Source organism: Oryx dammah, unplaced genomic scaffold, assembly GCF_014754425.2.
Source record: "Oryx dammah isolate SB20612 unplaced genomic scaffold, SCBI_Odam_1.1 HiC_scaffold_21, whole genome shotgun sequence".
Taxonomy (NCBI): domain Eukaryota; kingdom Metazoa; phylum Chordata; class Mammalia; order Artiodactyla; family Bovidae; genus Oryx; species Oryx dammah.
The window spans coordinates 13,357,538-13,377,268 of NW_024070205.1; the positions used below are offsets into that span (position 1 = coordinate 13,357,538).

At 38.6% G+C, this 19,731-nt stretch overlaps 1 long non-coding RNA gene across 1 annotated transcript; it reads right to left on the reverse strand.

The window, feature by feature from the left end:
* Window positions 1-599: 599 nt before the first annotated feature.
* On the reverse strand, window positions 600-15,586 carry LOC120880451. Its single transcript, XR_005725033.1, has 3 exons — window positions 15,502-15,586; window positions 6,766-6,771; window positions 600-610 (listed from the first exon to the last, which is right to left on the reverse strand). It is a non-coding gene; the product is annotated as an uncharacterized LOC120880451 (long non-coding RNA).
* Window positions 15,587-19,731: the final 4,145 nt, after the last annotated feature.

Genomic DNA, 19,731 nt, shown 5'->3' on the forward strand with positions numbered 1-19,731 from the left:
ACAGCTTCTTCAAACACATTTTTCCAGGATCATTATCATCAAATACCATAAAATACAGTGTAAGCAGCTCGCTCAAATTCTTTCTTGTGCTCTGATACTTAGTTAAGATCTTTTAACTTGAAAAAGATCAGCATTTACCTTAAGAATATAATCCAAACTAACATTTAGAGTGCTACATGTACTCTAATGTGTATTAAAATTGGTCATTTAATCCTTTATAAAACTATGAATGAATACTATGATTCCCCCTATTTTGTACTTGAGGAAATTAGGCATAGAAATGTTAAATATCAAAAACTTGCCCAAAATAGCCTGGTAGATTAAGACAAAGTAAGTGCTAAATGGCTTAACTACTATGTAAAATTCCATTCACAAACAGGAAAGACATCATTCATTCTCCCACATCCCAACCCCTCTTTAACCCTAAATTTAAAATTCATAGTTACAAATAATTTTCTAATGCAAAGCGTAGATTCTTTAGATAAAGATTTTCAACTATATAAAAATAACTGTTTTTTTTTTCTACAAAAATATCAGACTTTGTGTTTCAATCAGTTGAATAGTGTATGAAAGTGAAAGTCGCTCAGTCGTGTCCGACTCTTTGCACCCCCTGGACTAACTATACAGTCCGTGGAATTCTCCAGGCCAGAATACTGAAGCGGGTAGCCTTTCCCTTCTCCAGGGGATCTTCCCAATCCAGGGATCCAACCCAGGTCTCCCACATTGTAGGCGGATTCTTTACCAGCTGAACCAAATACTGTAATTGACCTCATCTTCATGTTCTTGGGCAGTATGGTTTGCTTTGTAATCAGTTCCTTAAGGGCAAACCTGATGCTGGACTGGAAGAAACACAAGCTGGAATCAAGACTGCCGGGAGGAATATCAATAACCTCAGATATGCAGAGGACACCACCCTTATGGCAGAAAGTGAAGAGGAACTAAAAAGCCTCTTGATGAAAGTGCAAGAGGAGAGTGAAAAAGTTGGCTTAAAGCTCAACATTCAGAAAACGAAGATCATGGCATCCGGTCCCATCACTTCATGCGAAATAGATGGGGAAGCAGTGGAAACAGTGTCAGACTTTATTTTGGGGAGCTCCAAAATTACTGCAGATAGTGACTGCAGCCATGAAATTAAAAGACGCTTACTCCTTGGAAGAAAAGTCATGACCAACCTAGATAGCATATTCAAAAGCAGAGACACTTTGCCGACTAAGGTCCGTCTAGTCAAGGCTATGGTTTTTCCTGTGGTCGTATGTGGACTGTGAAGAAGGCTGAGCACCGAAGAATTGATGCTTTTGAACTGTGGTGTTGGAGAAGACTCTTGAGAGTCCCTTGGACTGCAAGGAGATCCATCCAGTCCATTCTGAAGGAGATCAGCCCTGGGATTTCTTTGGAAGGACTGATGGTAAAGCTGAAACTCCAGTACTTTGGCCACCTCATGCGAAGAGTTGACTCATTGGAAAAGACTCTGGTGCTGGGAGAGATTGGGGGCAGGAGGAGAAGGGGATGAGATGGCTGGATGGCATCACTGACTCGATGGACGTGAGTCTGAGTGAACTCCGGGAATTGGTGATGGACAGGGAGGCCTGGCGTCCTGCGATTCATGGGGTTGCAGAGTCGAGTCGACACGACTGAGCGACTGAGCTGAACTGAACTGACAGCCGCCTGTAGATATGTGATTATGCTGCCCTCATGTGACAGACATTGTGAACTGCAAGAAGGGTGAATTTCTTTTTTTTTTTTTTTTAAGCTAAGACTGAAGCTGAGAGTAGCTACCCCTCAACTGTTGACTGACCACTTTCAAACCCACTTTTACCTGTGACTTCGTAAAGCCAATGTAGTTTTCATGAGTGGTTAACTTACATTACAGAAGAAAACCAGTGGGAGACTATTCAATTAACGCAGATATTTACAATACTGTGTACTTACAGGTTTCATAAGCATTTTCAATTCAGTAATAGGAAATATCAGACATACTCTCCCTGGGAATGCAATATGCTAATAGAGAAAGTATATATATATAAAATATTGAAAATTGTATTTTTAAAAACTGGAAAATTTTTGAAGTTTCTCCCGGGAGGTGTGTATAATTTACTTATTTGACTGTACATCCTGAAAAGACTTGCCATTTTTAAATCTTTTCAATATTAATATTGGAAACATGGAATTTAAAACCTTAAACTTAAATCCTCTATCCATGTTTATAAGTATGGAAATAGCCTGTGTTATTAAATAAAACAGCAGAGACTTTGCCCTACAACAAAACTCAAGGCACATATGAAAAAAATCCTCCTTACTCCTTGATAAACAGTCTGTTGGCTTGCAAAGGCAGTGGCTAGAATATCCTTTTGGTTATAATTTCACATGATTGTCTCATTGAATGTGGAGTTAAAAACCAAAAACAGAACATCAAAATTCCACCCTAGATGATGCAGGCTAGAAAATGTGAATATGAGGCTAACCAAAGGCCTCTAAATTCTCTCTCAATGTGGCCTGCCTTCAGCTGAGGATTCCTGCCACTAATACATTTTTTCCTACTTACAATATGACGTTTCTGGGAGTTTCTCTGGTAGCTTCATTTTGAAACATCAAAATACAACATTATCTGGAGAAATATGACACTATAAATTACAAACTCTTTAGACTAGATTAATCCAGCAGAATACTTACTGTCAAAGGGGAAGCAGTAAATAACGAGGGAGGAGGAGAAGCTGCCTGGAGCGCTGAGTGCCCAGGAGGCTGGAGGAATGGCACACACAGCAGACAGCAGGGCAAGAACGGCCAGTGTGCGCTCTACAAGTGGGAACAAGGCAAGATCAGTTAAAGCAAAGAAGCCAAACATGGAAAGGGAAACAGAGCAGAGGCTGAACACAAAACTCTGGGCAACTTGGGAATTTTATGTGGGACTTGGCTTTGGTGACCAAAGCTAAGATATAGAGAGTATCCGAGAAGGAGGGAAATTTTCATCGGAGTTTACAAATTAATTGAAGCAAATAAGGGGTAGTGTGATGACTGACTTTGTTTTAAAGAATTTTAAGATTGACAGCTTTACTACAAATAAATTCTCACCTTTTTTATTTTTTTGAGATAAAACGTTCTGCACCTAAAGATACTGAAATGCTAACTTCTTTTTTGTAAATATTGAACTGGTTGTTTCACCTCTTCTCAGCCAGAATTAGGAAAGGCCCTTATTGTGTTACTAAATATTTTATTCACTTTCTATCTTGAAATATTTCTAAAAAACTAAATAAATGTAAAAAAAGGGAGGTGGGGCAGAGAGGAGGAAGAAAGGAACTATTAACTAAAGTAACATATTGCCAAATAAGGCATATCTACTCTTTTAAACTCTAACTCAAATCCTTCCAAACTGAAAAATGAGTGCTACAAAGTGAGGCAAGTTAAGTGATAATGTCATTTTTTTCCCCCTGTATATCTGAGAAAGCAGTTATCAGTTGGTCCTTTTCTGGTGACGTCCTTTTTCAGGCTATATGCTTATTTGCATCATAATAGATCTTTCCAAGGAAATACTGATACCAATCAATATCGATACCAATCTACTCCTTACCGGGTGAACCGTGTGCTCAGTGAGTATGATAGCTCTTTAACATACAAAGACATTCTGAGATCCTTTCTGCCTAAATTCTTCTCTTTCACGGCCCTTTTTCATGATTCTCCTTCAGGAGAGACCCCAGGAAGTAGTAGTAATACAAACTTAAACAAGGGGAAATGGCGTCAGATTCCTTGAACTAGCAGCTGGACTAGGCCAAAGACGGCAGCCACAAGCGGGCAGCGCTGCTCCTTCCAAAAGGGGCAGTCGCGATGTCCTAAGCAGGGTTCTCTTTTAGTCTCTGCCATTTCCTCCATTTAAAAGACAATCTACTTTAGGTAAAGAATCAATTTTTTTAATCTACAGTCCCGAAGGATATTCAAAATATTTGTCTTTAAAAAACGAAAGGCAGAACAGACCCTGGATGGAAACAGGTGTTTGGCTGCCTTATTGCTTCCTGCTCAACCTCAGTTCCATATTTCATTTGTGTTAGTTTTCAGCGTTGATAAGATGTAACTGTCATGATAAAAATGCATCAATTTTGAAAATAAAGCCAAAATAGGTGTTGTCTAAAATTACAGCCGAAATCTACCATAACTCAGTTAAGCTTAACATAGTCATGCAGCTACCTGAAAAGACAGAAAGAAAAAAAGAACAAAAGAAATCAAACAAGAATCAACATCCCTCACCATGAGGAAGGATGGGCTGAAGGGATAGTTAAGGAGTTTGGGAAGGTCATGGATAACCAGCGAGGACCTACTGTATAGCACATGGATCCCTGCTCAGTGTTATGCGGCAGCCTGGATAGGGAGTTTGGGGGAGAATGGGTACATGTATATGTATGGCTGAGTCCCCTTACTGTTCACCTGAAACTATCACAACATTGTTTGTTAATCGGCTATACTCCAATACAAAATAAAACGTTTTTTTTTTTTTTTAAGAAATCAACAACCTTAACGCTATCAATATGATGAATTAACACACAGATTTCTTCCTAAGGTGTTGATCACATTTTAATAGCACATTTACTGTACTGAAAGATACATCAAGAATTTTTAAGGTGAAAAACTAGAATGTTTATAGTTTACTTATTGGAGACTATACACGGATGAATATTAAGTATCAGATGTAGAAATATGACTAGAGAAAGTAGAGACGTAATAGGAATAAAAAGGCCCATCTGGAGTCGAGTTAAAGTCCAAGCCCCGGTTCCAACTCTTACTGGCTCTGGGATCTTGAGCAAGTTACTCAACCTCTCTCAGTCTGTTTCTTCAACTATTAACAACTTTGCCTCCACTTGAGTAACTATGAAGATCAAAATGAAACCATGTCAGTGAAAATGGTGACACGCATCAGTTCAGTTCAGTTCAGTTGCTCAGTCGTGTCCCCATGAATCGCAGCACGCCAGGCCTCCCTGTCCATCACCAACTCCCGGAGTTCACTCAAACTCACTTCCATCGAGTCAGTGATGCCATCCAGCCATTTCTTCCTCTGTCATCCCCTTCTCCTCCTGCCCCCAATACCTCCCAGCACCAGAGTCTTTTCCAATGAGTCAACTCTTCTCATGAGGTGGCCAAAATACTGGAGTTTCAGCTTCAGCATCATTCCTTCCAGAGAAATCCCAGGGTTGATCTCCTCTAGAATGGACTGATTGGATCTCCTTGCAGTCCAAGGGACTCTCAGGAGTCTTCTCCAACACCACAGTTCAAAAGCATCAATTCTTCGGCGCTCAGCTTTCTTCACAGTCCAACTCTCACATCCATACGTGACCACATAACTATACTTATTACAGTGATCGTTTTAAAATGTATAGAAACATCAGATCACTATGTTGGTGACATGTGTGCACACTCAGTCATGTCCGATTCTGTGATCCCATGAACTATAGCCCACCAGGCTCTTCTGTCCATGGGATTTTCCAAGCAAGAATACTGGAGTGGGTTACCATTTCCTTCTTCAACTATGTTGGTAACACAGTTGGGTTAATTATACTTCAAAAATAAACTCAAGAAAAAAGAGATTAGATTTGTAGTACAGGTGGGGAGTGGAGTAGATTGGATGAAGGTGATCAAAAGGTACAGACTTCCAGTTATAAGATAAATAAATACTAGGAATGTAATGCACAACATGATTAATATAATTAACACTACTGAATGCTGTGTATGAAAGCTGTTAAAAGAGTAAATCCTGAGAGTCCATATCACAAAATTATTTTTCTTTTCCTTTATTTTTTATCTATCTGAGATGATGGATGTTCACCCAACTTACTGTGGCAATAATTTCATGATGTATGTAAGTCAGATCATTATGCTGCACAACTTAAACTTATACGGTGCTGTATGTCAATTATATCTCAATAAACTGGAAGAAAAAAGTGATTCAATGTTATCTATTGAATCACTATTAAGCATTAGACTAATAATAATACAAATAACAGCCTGAATCCTAATAGAGGTTCATATTTCCTCCAAGAAAAGTCATTTTCTTCATGAACTATGCCTTAAGATCTTAGAAATGTGACAAGAATGCAAAAGCTTGACAAACTAGACTTAAAAAAAACACTGGATTTAGGGACTACCTCTGGATTTAAAAAGGTGGTAGGCTAGACAATCTCTCACCACCAAAACTACACCTTTGTATCTCACACTTGAAAATGAATGTTATTTATAGATAAAGCTGTCAGTTAATTCTCACAAGAGGATTACCAGACTGCCAATCAAGCAAAGCCCCAGCAGGTAGGGTTTATGTGAGTTAATAAAACAGGTTCTGTCAAAGCACTTATAGAAGTGTATTCCAGAATCACTGACCCTCCCACACCCTATTCTTAATCCAAAAAATTATATCCTCGAGGTATATCTTATATACCTTTCCAAATGCATTTTCCACATTTCTAATCAGAGTCTTCTAAACAGTAAGATTAAAAGTTCCTAGCAAGGCATTTAACAATCTGGGCTATATCTGTCTTTCAGTCTTATTTCTAAATTGATGTCTCCACAAACTCCATTCTCCAGTCACATCACACATCATAATAGCTACTATTCCCTGAGTACTGTACTCAATAGTTCAGGGCTTTTACTCATGCTATTCCCTGCATCAGGAAAGCTCCTTTCTCCCTTCTCCAAATAGTAACATAATTTTATTTTTCAAAGCCCAGTTCAAGTGCTGTTTTCTCTGCCTCCTCTCATTTGAGCTATACCCCCAAACTCAGAATTTATCACTATCTCCTACAACCTTATAAAGCCCTTGCTTGTATTTTTTTAAGTACTTCTTTAATACATAGATGTTGCTTTCTCATTAAATTATAAATCCAAATACTGTAAAGCACATTATTTTTAGCTTAGCATTTCCTATTGTCTCTAACTGTGTGTGTTATCTATCAGTAACTCACTGCATGTTTATCAAAAATAAAGACCACCATTAGATGAGTGCTTATTATGCACCAGGTTCTATCACAAACTTCTTATATTCACTATACTAATTGAGTCACTTAATCCTTGAAATAAATCTTTGAAGTAGTTAACATTAGCCCCATTTAATAAGAGAATAAAGTTAAGCCATCAATTCTAAGACAAATCAACCAAGAATATTCAATGGAAGGACTGTTGCTGAAGCTGAAGCTCCAATACTTTGGCCACCTGATGTGAAGATCCAACTCCCTGGAAAAGACCCTGATGCTGGGAAAGACTGAAGGCAATAGGAGAAGGCACAGCAGAGGATGATGGTTAGACAGCATCACTGACTCAGTGGACATGAATTTGAGCAAACTCCAGGACAGAGTGGAGGACAGAGGCGCCTGGCATCATGAAGAGTCAGACACAGCTCAGCGACTGAACAACAAGGTTAAGCAGTTTATCCAAGGTGAACACTAGTTTAGAGTCAGGAGTGGAACCCAGGTCTTTCATAATTCACAGCTTGTGTCAACAACCAATTCAATACACAGCTTTTAATTATAGCTCTAAGTGCTTAACTGTAAAAAAACTATAGTAGATAAAAGGCTACCATCGGAAAACTAACTAAAAAATATCAAGAACGCTGGTGCCTAGAAGCACCATATATTTAAACACTTTCTTTAAAGAATAATATTGCCTGCCTCATAAGACTATTTTGAAGACTAAACGACAAAAAGTACGTAAAATGCTTATCACAGTACCTGGAACACAGTAAAAGTTCAAACAAGCTTGTATTTTTTTCAGTTGTGAATAGTTAATGGAAATGACACTCATGCTTCCTAAATCATAAAATCCCAGGGCAAGTAGACATGCTTTAAATTTATAGTGGCCAGAATGTCAGATAAAAGGAAATGTTTCAAATTAAAACATAAACTTATAAAGCATTTCCCAATATATAGGAAATGCAAATGGTATTAATTTACATTTGGAAAAAGTTATGAAAGATGTTCTCAAAGATAAGATCACAAAGAGATTTACTAAGCTTTTGAGGCTGATGGCATCTTCCACATTCTGACATTCCTCTCCCCCTTTGCTGGGAATAGGGCACTGAATAGAGTCTGTGGAATCTAGACCATGAAGTTCACTCAGCAACAATAATCATACCAAAGGTTATTCATTGAGAAATCATGGGGTTCATATGCATCAATACTTTTACTTTCTGCAAAACACTGTTGAAGTTGGTGCTGCTATATATTGTTATTGCTGTTGCTGTTATTATTATTACTCAAATGAGAAAATGAAGAATGAAGGGTATGAAGAATCTAAGCAATTTGCCTAAAATTACACTACAGTAAGTGATACAGCCAGAATGAAAGCATGTGTCTTGTCTGCCTCTGAAGCCCAACCTCTTAATCATTCTATTTTCATTTAATCTGTAATCTACCGTTGCTTTGCATTTTTTCTTTCATAAAGGGAAGTTTTTAGTGTGATTCATGACATTATAAATACTAGCTTCTTTTAGCAGACTCATTCAAGCAAAATACTCATTGTCTAGGCAATCCAACTTCTTTTAATTTAACACAAAGAGCAGACATAAACAAATTATAATTTATGTAGTCTGAATTCCAACACCATAAAACCAGAAGGCACAATGTACCTCTATCTATCCACAGAGTCTTTTCCTAGAATGGTCTGAAACCAGCAGTGACATCACTGAGGTAGACTAACTTCATATCATATGACTATATGGTGATGTGTTCTGGGTATGTTTTTATCTTGCTTTTTAAAATTGTCATATGGGTAATATATCAAGTAAGGTATCTTTAAAACTGCAGCTTTTCCCAGGTCAGCAATGTTGTCCAGTGTTTATATCTATATATTTGCATTACTGTTTTCATGGTGATTTTTTTTTTTTTAACTTGATACCTACCACTGCTTTCTTTATGGTCTGGGCTCTCACTTTGAAAAATGTCCTTTGAAAATACTGGTTCACTTGAAAATTCCTTCCCCTATAGGAGAATTTACATTTTGAATGTTTATATTGGCCCTGTTCACTAAAACAAAAATGTGTACAATGAAGGGGAAGCACTCAGGCTTTACCATAACTATCTCTGAACTCTCCTTTCTCCACCACATAAAGAACCAGAAAGATAAACACAGCATTCAGAGGGTTTAATTTAACATAATGGTGGCTGGGGGGACCTCGCATCTGATGACAATAATTATAGACTTCTCATGCCAAATTCACTATTTTGAAGTTCAGACAAGCTTTCATTTAAACCTAACTTTCAACTATTCATAAAGTTTGAAGTTATTTTCATTGTTTTGTCAGACATCTCAAATGTTGCTTCTCAGTGATTATCCTGAAACTCCATAAATACCCACTAAAAGATATTTTTTCCTTAAATACTTTGAAGTGTTATGCTTTTATGCCACTACCCTCTCATCATTTCCAGCTTTGTATTTCTGATTCTTTGACCAGACCTAGAGTCATTAAGATCTAAAGCTATAAAGTTATTCTGAAGGGAATTAAGATCCTGGGAAAGTTACACTGCATGCCCTTTTCACATATTCTGTCCTAAAATACTTTATTTGGACAAAATATTTAAATCAAAATTTAAATGGCAACACAGTCCTGCGGGGCCTATCTGGAAGGGCAGAGGGGCAATGCTCTTGTCGAAAATAGCACACATGGAAATAAAATAATGCCTGTCACATCAGTAAAAAAAAGGATGTGGCAGCCATCAATGATTTTGGCCACCCTGATGGTGAACCTTGAGGGAACTCAGAATGGAAAGAAGGAATGCCTGCCATTTAGCAGTCATCAGAGGGTAGGTACCCACAATGGCGCAGTCCGAGGAAACTCAGGATGAGAAAACACAGGATGCTGGTCCCAGACAGCGAAGATGAATATCAAAGGAATGATTTCAGTGAGCCCAGAATCTTGCATCTCCCCCTACATAGAAAAGCACTAAATTCCTTAACTTGAGATATCTAGTTTTCCTTTGTTAACAGTAACCTTTTGTTCCCACTTTGCAAAAACTCCTATATATTAGGGCTTCCCCTCTTTCTCTTCGGAACAGTTTTCTCAGTGTTATCTGAAAAGTTGCTTCCCAGGCTTGAAGTCCTAGGAATGTCCTCCAAATGAAACATAACTCTCAACTTTTAGGTCATGCATTTTTTTTCAGTCAACACGTTACATTCTGGTTGTATGTATAGGAGCTCGCCACCATTTTTTTTTAATCAGCTAAGGAAATACAAATTTATCTTAACCAAACATCTACAAAAATCTGTGGGAAGAAAATCTGTGCATATCCACTTATTTTTCTCTTGTTATTAAAACTGAGATCTTAAATCACTGTCTGGGTCAGTCAAGAAATGACAAAGCATTTCCTTCTGCTACCTATGCAGCACTTATTATTATTTATTCTGTCCTGCAATGAAACCGAGTGCCATCAATTCATAAAAATTGTTCAAGGTACATTTAATAATCAGAAGAGGAAATGATACTTTTCTAAACACATTGGTGGTAGAATGAATAATGACGCCCAGATATCCAGGTTCTAAACCCTGTAACCTGTGAATGTTACCTTATGTGGCAAAAAGAATTTTGCAGATATGATTAAGAAATCTGAGATGGAGAGATTTTCCTAAATTATCCAGGCAGGCCCTATGTACAATTGCAAGTATCCTTTTAAGAGAAAGGTAGAGGATGACTTGGAGGAGGCTATGGCACCCCACTCCAGGTCTCTTGCCTGAGAATCCCATGGGCGGAGGAGCCTGATAGGCTGCAGTCCATGGGGTCGCGAAGAGTCAGACATGACTGAGCAACTTCACTTTCACTTTTCACTTTCATGCATTGGAGAAGGAAATGGCAACCTACTCCAGTGTTCTTGCCTGGAGAATCCCAGGGATGGGGGAGCCTGGTGGGCTACTGTCTCTGGGGTCGCACAGTCAGACATGACTGCAGCGACTCAGCAGCAGCAGCAGAGGAAGACTTGATTACAGAAAGGAAGAAGGCTATGTGATTACTGCAGCAGAGATCGGAGTGGCCAGAGTGAATATCAGCAGCCTCTAGAAACTGGAAGAGGCCAAAAATGTATTCTTCCCTGGCCTTCTGAAGAAACCAACTCCACTGACACCTTGATTTTAGCCCCATAAGACTCATTTCATACTTCTGGTCTCCACATCCATAAGAGAATAAATTTCAATTGGTTTAAGCCAGGAAGTTTGAGGTAATTTGTCACAGCAGCAAAAGGAAACAAAACATTCTACAGATGACAGTATTTTATAAACAGAAAAACTATGCTAAATATGTTCAAGTTAATTTACTAACCTTTCAAAACTAATATCCCCAAAGATAAGAAATAAGCCAAGGGAACTTGTGGTTTCTGGTCCAGTGTGTAAGAAGCTCGAAAGTTGCCATTCTGTCCTAACAAGTAAAGATCTGAACAAACTGAAATATCAACAACTCTTCTGAGATCTGTCAGAGAAGTGAGGTCTCAGACATACCATTTTCCCCCACCCTGGAGAAACAGGCAGAAAGAATCACAACTATCAGAGCAGAAAGGCAACAGCAGAAACTTTCAGAACTAGTAGCAGGGTAGAAAAATCTGAACTGCAATAGATAAGCTGCTGAAGGCTCAATGTAGACATAAAGAAGAAAATGGCAGCCTACTCTAGTCTTCTTGCCTGGGAAATTCATGGACAGAGGAGTCTGGAGGGCTACAGTCCAGGGGGTTGCAAAGAGTCGCACATGATTCAGCAGACTGAACAACAATAACAATGTAGACAAGTCTGAGAGTTAGAAACTTCAGGCCACTGGATCACCGAACCAGGGAAATGATTCTCTTATCAAACAGTGACTCATCAAGATACCTTCAGAACCCTCATCATTCTCTGTCTACAAATTCCCAGTTATTATACCATGAATTTTGAATCACTGCATTGAAAGACCCACCCTAAAAGAAAAAAAAAGAAAAAAAAAAACTTTGGGGAGTTTTACCTCTGGAACTCAACCAAGTTCTCAGAGTAAATATCAAAGAAAAATCTCCTTGGGCTTTTGACAAGGCCTGTGCTCAAGAGAAATTATTTTACCAGCACCTAACCCATTTGGGTTTTATCACAGCATAACTGACCCCTTTCAGTTTTCTTGATGAAAGTAAGAGAGGAGAGTGAAAAAGCTGGCTTAAAACTCAACATTCAAAAAACTAAGATCATGGCATCCAGTCCCATCATTTCATAGCACATAGATGGGGAAACAATGGAAACAGTGACAGGCTTTATTTTCTTAGGCTCCCAAATCACTTCAGATGGTGACTGTAGCCATGAAATTAAAAGACGCTTATTCCTTGGAAGAAAATTTATGACCAACCTAGACAGCACATTAAAAAGCAAAGCCATTACTTTGCTGACAAAGGTCCGTCTAGTCAAAGTTATGGTTTTTCCAGTAATTGTGTATGGATGTGAGTTGGACTATAAAGAAAGCTGAGTGCCGAAGAATTGATGCTTTTAAACTGTGGTGTTGGAGAAGACTCTTGAGAGTCCCTGGAACTGCAAGGAGATCAAACCAGTCGATCCTAAAGGAAATCAGTCCTGAATATTCATTGGAAGGACTGATGCTGAACCTGAAACTTCAATACTTTGGCCACCTGATGTGAAGAACTGACTCATTTGAAAAGACCTTGATGCTGGGAAAGATTGAAGGCAGGAGGAGAAGCGGACGTCAGAGGATAAGATGGTTGGATGGCATCACCGATTTGATGGACATGATTCTGAGCAAACTCTGGGAGTTGGTGATGGACAGGGAAGCCTGGTATGCTACAGTGCATGGGGTCGCCAAGAGTCAGACACAACTGAGCGACTGAACTGAACTGACCCGACCCGCTATAGCCTTTCATGAGAGACAAGGAAAGTATTCAATTCCAGCCCCTCCAATCATCTGCCCCACCTAAAATGTGGGAGGGGAGGACTGAGAAGAACTTGTGAAGTTCACAGTTCAGACACAGGCTCACTGAAAGGCTAATGCCTTATCATAGGGTCTGCTTCCCTATTCCTTATCAGCACATTATTAAAGACCTATTTCTGGGAGTTCCTTTCACCCAGTACATCATGTCTGGCTTGCAGCAAAAAATTATAAGTAAACTAAAGGGCAAAAACCACAGTTTAGAGACAGCGCAAGCGTCGGAACCAGATTCAAAATGTAAACTTAAAACAACTGTGATTGTTACACTAAAGCCTCTAATAAGAAAGTAGATAATTTGCAAGAATGAATGGATAGATGACTACAAGTCCTGTCTTGTATATTAACAAATATATATAATGCTTACTATGTACCAGACAGTGCCCTAATGGTTCATAAAGATTAATTCATTTCATATTCAAAACAATTCTATGAATGAATATAATCATTATCCCCATTTTACAGATGGGAACACAGAGGCACAGCGATATTAAGTAGCTTGTCCAAGGATACACAGCTGGTCGGGGACACTGCCACTATACCACGTTGCTTTGGGGAATTTAAAAAAGCAGGTGAAAAGCTGGAACCAGACTTCCCATCCCATTTCTGTCACTTTTGATTTGCCTGTATGCAAATTTCTTGCCTGGCTGGATCCAGTTTCTTCAGCTATAAAAGGATGAAGTCAGATCAGTGTTCCCCGAAGTGTGCTGTGGCTATCAGGTAATATGTAGGTGGAGACTTTTTTCATAGTTATATATTTATTTTCATATATATCAGAAAAAAATATATGTAGTAGATAAAACATTAAAATATATATGAAAAAAGAATAAATGGATAGTGTCTGTAGAGAGAGGGAAGTCCTAAGAAATCAAAAAGATATGCTAGAGATCAAAAACACTGTAACAGAAATGAACAATGCCTTTGATAGTCTCATTAGTAGACTGGACATGGCTGAGGAAAGAATCTGAGGATATTCAACATCCTCAGGATATTGAGACTGTGTCAAAAGAAACTTTCAAAACTGAAAAGCAAAGAGAAAAAAGAGTGGGAGAGAAAGAAAAAACACAAAACAGATTATCTGCAAACACTGGGACAAATGCAGAACAAGTGCCCCCAAAAGATACCCCAGGTCATAGTGTACATAAACTGTAGAAAATCAAAGCTAAAGAAAAAATCCTGAAAGAAGCCAGAGGTGGGGAAATCTACATATAGAGGAGCAAGGGTAAGATTTACATCCAACTTCTCAAAGACTATGCAAACAAGAAGAAAGTGGAGTGAAGTATTTAATTTGTTGAGAGAAGAAATGAAGCCAAAACACTCAGTAAAATTAAAACAATAACTACTCTACAACTGGCATAAAGGTAAATATATTTTTAAATAAAATTATATGAATGAAATCAAATGTAAACAAAATATGAGAAAAGAATTCCTAAGAATCATGAACCATTTATATTTCAATCTTTAAGACCATTTCTTGAATTAGAAGTCACAAAATTCTAAGCACCTGTGCTTAAATGGCAACTACGGGTGCTAAACTGGCAACTACAACTACAACTCAGAGGGTAATAAGAGATGCTCACGGTGGAAAAGAATCTACACCTTCACAGAAAAGGTAGTTCCCTTAAATAACACAATGCATAAATCTAAGAGGAAATAGCAATGCCTAAGGTGTCTTGCCCACTTAGCAAATGTAAATGTGTTTACATGGATTTACTCAGGTAAGTGGATTAACACAACTATGGCCATTTGACTAAGGCCACACAAGTGGTGAACCCAGGCAGCCTTGCTACAGTCTACACCCCTGAGCACTAGGCTGTCCTCAGTGACTTCTAAAAAGGAATTGCATTGTTTTCCTTTCTAGGATATGTAAACTCTAGCCTTGTAAGAGAAGGAAATGGCAACCCACTCCAGTATTCTTGCCTAGAGAATCTCGTGGACAGAGGAGCCTGATGGGCTGCCGTCTATGGGGTTGCACAGAGTCGGACATGACTGAAGCGACTTAGCAGCAGCAGCAGCAGCAGCAGCAGCAGCAGCAGCAGCCTTGTAAGTTGGCTATTTGTTGAGGTACCAGTTCAAAGAACTATCATTATTCACAGAAGATAAAATTATTATTTTAAACACCTCTAATCCAAATTTGTTATGATTTTTCCAAATAAAAGTAATTTTATTTGAAACTCTTTAAAAATTATTTTTGACTTCTAGCATCTCCTGAAGTCAAATTCTGTCAACTAGAAATTGGCACTTGCCATGGGCACTCGCTATCTATCTCTTCAAGGATTAAATCATGTGCTATTGCAGCTGCTGACCATTAAAACCCCCTGAAAGGAGTTCAGGGTGGAGAGCAGAAACTAGGCACTCTGTGCTCAGGAGAAAACTGGCAGGATAGATCTTCAGATATTTTCAAGAGCCAATCTTAATGAGCCCAATTCTTGTATGTACTACTATCTAGAAAAGCACTAAAATCCTTCATGGTGACAACTTCTCCTCACGACTAGTAGAAAGCTTCACCAGAATAGCAGAAACCTTCTGGAAAACTATGTGCTTGGTTGCACATATTCTGCCTTCAGCAAAATCACATATATACTGACCTTCCTACCTGCCACTTTGGAGTAGTTTCTCACAGCTATCTGAGGTGGTGTCTCCTGGGCTCCGGTTCTCATTTTGCCCCAAATAAAACTTAACTTGCAACTCTCATTTTGTACATTTTTCCCCTGAGTTTTAAACCTTCAATTATTGGCATAAGATGATATCCCAGGCTCACTCTGTGGGTTTCTCTGATCCCGCTTTTCTTTCTTTCCCAAGGAGCCCTGGTTCCTTTTAGTCACAATGTTATTTAGAAATATGGATTTGTGTAGTCCTCACAGATACAGGAGTGTTGATTCTATGCCCTCAGTACACAGAGCTAGAAAACATATATATGTGTACTTGTATATACACATGCATACTACTAGGTAAGTAGAAAGATGAAAGAGAGATAGACAGATTATAGATAGATGATAGATAATTTAATAGAACAGAGCTAGAAAATGTATATATGTGTGTTTGCATATATACAAGCACACTGCTAGGTAGGTAGAAAGATGATAGACAGATAGATTATAGATAGATGATAGATAATTTAATAGATATAGAACAAACCATGGACTCACACTGATACCTCAAATCCCAATCCAAAATCACTTCCCCCACTACATACGACACTACTGTCACCAGTTGTGAGAAGCCAGACTTCTTTTATTGTTAGCATAACATAGTAACAAACTGATAACCAACAACACTGCAAAATAACAATCCTACTGAATAATTGAGTTCAATATTTGTATACAGTTCTTTTGGCATTTATTCTAAGGTTAAGTTTTCAAAACGCTGTATCAAAAAGTTACTTGGCTTCCTTGCCCCTCACCTTCAATGTGGTTCAATTTTTCATCTGAAACAACTTAGTTTCACTTTTTTTCTATTTGTATTCCATCTTAGATTCCCCTTATTCTTATTGGTTTTACTTTTCTTTGTGGTTTCCATTTGAGTATGTAAGATATTAGTGTGATTATGAGGGTCAAAACTGCATGAAAATTTATACTTGGAGAGGAGTCACTCTCTCATCCCCAATCCTTCATTCCTGATCAGTCCAGTAGATATCCAACCTTATTGGCTTCTTGGCTTTTCCTTCTTGTATAGAAGGAAAAAAAATTTTCCAATATTTTGGAAAAATAAATAGATGCACAACTATTTTCCTATATCTCCTTTCCTGCACAAAAGATCGCATATTATGGACTGCTTACAATTTTTATTCTGCTTCTCTCACTAAGTAATATATCCTGAAAATCACTCCATATAAACCTTAGAGATCTTTCTCTTTTAAACTTCCAAAATACTTCATGTATTACTTTTTATTTAAACAATCTCCTATAGATGAACACTTATTTTGTTTCCAATATTTGTACCAGTTTACATTCCAGGGCTTCCCTGGTAGCTAAGATGGTAGAGAATCCACCAGCAGTGCAGGAGACCTAGGTTTGATCCCTGGGTTGGGAAGATTCCCTGGAGAAAGGTGTAGCAACCCATTCCAATATTCTTGCCTAGAGAATCCCCATGGACAAAGGAGCCTACCGGACTACAGTCCATGGTGTTGCAAAGAGCCAGAGATGACTGAGCGACTAAGCACAGCACAACGTATGAAAGAACCAGTTACTCACATCTTGCCAACAAAATATGTTGCCGAGCTTTAAAAGTTTTCCTTATCTGTTAAGTGAGAAATGGTATCTTATGGAATTTTAATTTTTCATATTTATTATTCCTCATATGATGCATAAAGTTGAACATATTTTCTTATGCTTGAGTGCATATGTGCTAAGTCACTTCAGTCATGTCCAGCTCTTTGTAACCCTATGGACTGTGTCCCGCCAGGCTCCTCTGACCATGGGACTCTCCAGGCAAGAATACTGGAGTGGGTTGCCATGCCCTCCTTCAGGGGATCTTCCCAACCGAGGAACTGAACCCACATCTCCTGTGTCTCCTGCATTGCAGATGGATTTGTAACCCACTAGTCATCTGGGAGGAGAAGGCAATGGCACCCTACTCCAGTACTCTTGCCTGGAAAATCCCATGGGTGGAGGAGCCTGGTGGGATGCAGTCCATGGGGTCGCTAAGAGTCAGACATGACTGAGCAACTTCACTTTCACTTTTCACTTTCATGCATTGAAGAAGGAAATGGCAACCCACTCCAGTGTTCTTGCCTGGAGAATCCCAGGGACTGGGGAGCCTGGTGGGCTCTCGTCTATGGGGTCGTCGGACACGACTGAAGCGACTTAGCAGCCGCCGCAGCAGCAGTCATCTGGGAATCCCCTTTCTTATGCTTAAGAGCCATTTATGTATGTATATATTTTATACATGGTGCCTTCCCTGGTGGCTCAGAGGGTAAAGCGTCTGCCTGCAGTGCGGGAGACCCGGGTTCAATCCCTACGTCGGGAAGATCCCCTGGAGAAGGAAATGGCAACCCACTCCAGTACTCTTGCAAATATATATGTGTGTTATAAAATCTATGGCATTAGGATAATGGTTACTACTGGAAAAGGAAAAGTTGAGGGAGACTGGTAGTTAAATGTGAAAATTTACTGACCTTCCGGTATGTGCACCTTTTGAATATATTTCAATAGAAGATACATTTTAGAGTGAATACCTTATATATGCCTTTCAAATTAGAGGCAACAATGACAAGGGAGTAGACGTGCACACACGCTCAGTCGTGCCTGACTCTGCAACGCCATGGACTGTAGCCCGCCAGCCCCTCTTGTCCATGGCGTTTTCTAGGCAAGAATAGCGGAGTGGGCTGCCATTTCCTGCTGCTGGGGATCTTCCCGACCCTGCGATGAAACCCGCGTCTCCCGCATCTCCTGCATCAGCAGGCAGATTCCTTACCACTAGGGCCACCTGGGGATGCAAGGGGTTAAAGAAAGTATAATCAACAGAGATTTGGCAATAAGTGCAAAGGGTAAAAATAAAGTCATGAAAGTGTTATTAAAACAGCAGAATGCATGGGAAGCACAAAATCAGATTAGCATTAAATATATCAATAATCACAAAAGCTGTACATGGACTAAATTCTCTAATTAAAAAAAGAGACATTAGTAAACTGGATATAAGACAGTATACACCATGGAAAGCACAAAATCAGATTAGCATTAAATATATCAATAATCACAAAAGCTGTACATGGACTAAATTCTCTAATTAAAAAAGAGACATTAGTAAACTGGATATAAGACAGTATACACCTATATGCTACCTAAAAGAGTCAAGCATGAAACAAAGATATTAAAAGTAAAAATATAAAAAAAGATGTCACAGATGAAAACTACCAACAGGCATTACGACAGAACGTGAAAGTGTTAGTCACTCAGTTGTGTCTGACTCTTTGTGATCCCATGAACTATAGCCCACCAGGCTCCTCCATCCATGGGACTTTTCCAGGAAAAATATTAGAGTGAGTTGCCATTTCCTTCTCCAGGGGATCTTCCTGACCCAAGGATTGAACCTGGGTCTCCTGCATCGCAGGCAGACTTTTTATCATTTGACCCACTGGGAAAGCCCCACACAGAAAAGAATTGTTATATGTATAGATGGTAAATACATATGATTAACAATAATTAGATGGGATGCTTTAATAATTTAAAATCTATCTACACCTAAAAACTAAAGCCTCAGAATAATATTGACAGAAGTGTAAGACAAGATGTTATATTCATAATCATAATTGTGATAACAACAGATCAAACTAAAAAAAGTAATAAGTATATGAGAAATATGAATAACTAGCAAACAAGAAAACTTGATTTCATGGTCATATAGAGAATGTAACACAAAACATTTATAGAAAACAGTTCTTTCAAAGATAGGAAAAAGTTTACTAGGTCATAAATGAAGTCTTGGTCTCAATACGTTCCAAATTTTGTCATACAAACCACATCCTCTGACCAAAAGCAACATTTCAAAAAGAGATAACTTTTTAGAAGTCCCCTATGTTTGAACATTAAAATGACTGATTTACTGATACCATAAAGCTGTAATCTCTCAGTAAAAATTGCAATATGGTCCAAGGGGTTAAGCAGAGGGCATCATTAGAAGAACTGAGGTGTAGATTCAGATGATTAGAATGACAGCCTAGTATTATATCAAACTGATAAAATAAAGGAAAAAAACTTAAAAAAATCAGAACCCCTCTCGCAAGAGATTTTGGAAATAAAATTCATTTCAATACATTTTGGCTAAAATAATGCAGAAAATATACATTCCATATAGTCTGGGTGGGCACAAGGCAAGAGACAGTCATTGGGTTT